The sequence below is a fragment of the Frankliniella occidentalis genome, unplaced genomic scaffold, assembly GCF_000697945.3.
Source record: "Frankliniella occidentalis isolate FOCC.00 unplaced genomic scaffold, Focc_3.1 Scaffold378, whole genome shotgun sequence".
In the NCBI taxonomy this organism is placed as follows: domain Eukaryota; kingdom Metazoa; phylum Arthropoda; class Insecta; order Thysanoptera; family Thripidae; genus Frankliniella; species Frankliniella occidentalis.
Window position 1 is genome coordinate 141,014 of NW_026267501.1, and position 2,420 is coordinate 143,433.

The following is a 2,420-nucleotide window of genomic DNA, read 5'->3' on the forward strand; positions in this document are numbered from 1 at the left end:
CTAATATTCAAAATAGGGACTGTTTTAAGAAGAAGCTGAAACTTTATTTAATAGAAAAAGAGTACTATGTTTTATTTGAATTTTTAAATGAAATGTAACATCTCTACCGGGTACCAAATTACTTCTTTCTTAGTTACTTCTTTCTTAGTTATTCCTGAGTGAGATTGAGTGTTTTCAGGCTTTGTGCTTTTTTCTTTTGCTCTCTGTTTTTGTAAACTCGACGATAAGAATTGTATACTGTTGTATAACTGTCTATTTTTCTTAAATAAACAAATCAATCAATCAATCAAAACTCAAAGATGACGGATTTAAGCGGGCTGAAGGCGCGCTACATCATTCGATCATGTTCTTCAGCTGATCGCGTGACAAAAATGGTCGGGCCGCAGGCCCGACCATCGCCGCCGGCAGGCCAAGCAGTCCCGGCCCCTGCGGAGCGAAGCGGAGCTGGCAACTTCGTTTGGCGGAAGGGCGGGCCTGCTTGTTTAGTTTTAAATCTTCATGCGAGTGAACTCAAGAAAAAGCTCTCTATATTATTCTAAGTTAGTTTGTCACGGTTCTTTTAACATATAATAGGTCTATAGTTGGACGTAACTCTGTGCGCAAGAGCTATTTTGAAATTTCATTAAAAATTTAAAACTTCAAAATAGTTCTTGCGCACGGTGTTATGTCTAACTGTAGACTTATCATATGTTAAAAGATCCGCAACGAACTAACTTAGAATAATAAAGAGAGCTTTTCCTTGATTTCACTAGCATGAAGATCTAAAACTAAAAAAACTCCGTTTTTCACCCGACTTCGTTGAGAAAGAACCCTTCGGACCAAAATTTTGTCCGTTTCGCTCCATCTCTAACCGCTTGGGCTCCAGAGGGCATTCTTCACACGAAAATCACCCCAAAACATTTTAATGTTTTTTCTCAGATATTTTATGGTCTCCGTTGGGGTAACTCGTCAAAGTAAAACCCCGAGGCACAAAATGTGTGACTTTTGGGGCCGAAGGCCTATTTACGACCGTGCCTATTGCCCAACTCCAGTGTCAGCGCCGCAGGCCTAGGTAGATGTATGCCAGGCGCGTCGCAGCGTAACAGTGTTTCGTGAGATATCGCGAAGCCTGTTACGGGAGACGTGGTCTGGCATACATCTACCTAGTTATCTACACCAAAATATTAATACTGTTTGAATTATTAAGTGTTTCTACACAACATACTATGAAAGTATACCCCAAATGTTCAATATGAAATACTTGTGTTTTCGACCCGCAATGTTGGTGGAAAGGGGGCCTGAGTGGTCAAAGTAGCCCGCCGCCATCTTAGGCTATAGTGTTGTTGTCGTCTGCCGAGGGGGAATGTTATGCCGCCAGTGAAGTGTTTTTAAGAAGAATTGTGGGGTTTGCTGGAGAGTAACTATTTTCTTCTTCAATCAGGTATGTGCTGTGGTTTTAAGTAAGAATTTAGTGTATGGGTCACGTATTCTTGCGAGTATTACTTTCTCCGGCCTCTCGTGGATGATGTCCAAGGGCACCCTTTGGCTTGCCGGTTTTGGTACTATAAGGATCCAAAAATATCAATGAAATAAATTAAATAGTGGAGGGACTGAACAATTAAATAAATGATAGAAATCAAACTAACTTTTACTGCTTCAAAGAACAAATTAGACAGAATAGATTGCTACAATCAAACAGAAAACACGATAAGAGTTTTGCAACACAGAATGGTCCGAAATAACATTAGAACTTGCTTAAATAATGTTTTAAACACTGAGTAAGAAAGATTAAAACATTCTAAAAATCATCAATTTATAAGACAAAAGTAGAGGTCACATTTTAAATGTCAAGAATCAGGCACTCATGTTGCGCAGTCCATTGCAAGTTTGAAGCAGTCATCGTGTAAGCATTTAGAGAATTGATAAAGATGTGATGCATCTATATGCAACTAAGCGACCAAACGGAAACAGAATTTGCCACGTCCACACGGCTTGAGTGCAATATGTCCAACAAAGCACTCACACGCCTTGCAAGACTCTGGCATCTTGTAGAGAAGAACGTCGTCTCCTTTAAGTGGTGGAGGTAGTGCAGACAAAAAGTCATTCTTACGTTTTTGCTCTGCCTCCTCCTCCTTTTCTGCAGCTTCCTTGCATGGGCGGCGACCTACTGTGCAATAGGAGAGTTCATAAGAGTGTTTTCAAGGAAAGCACCTATGATATCCAATAAAATAAAAGCGAAGATACTTACGTTTCTTTCCTGAGGAGGTGGTTGCTGCTGCCGCAGAAGAGGGTTTTATGTTCTTCTCTGTAATACGGACAAGAGGGAAGGAGTTAAGATACCGGCTAGGCCTTGCAGCAATGCAAAGAGAAATCCCCAAACACTCCTACATTTTTAGCCCGCCCTTCTGCTTTTAAAAAAGCATTAAAGCGGGCTTATGCAA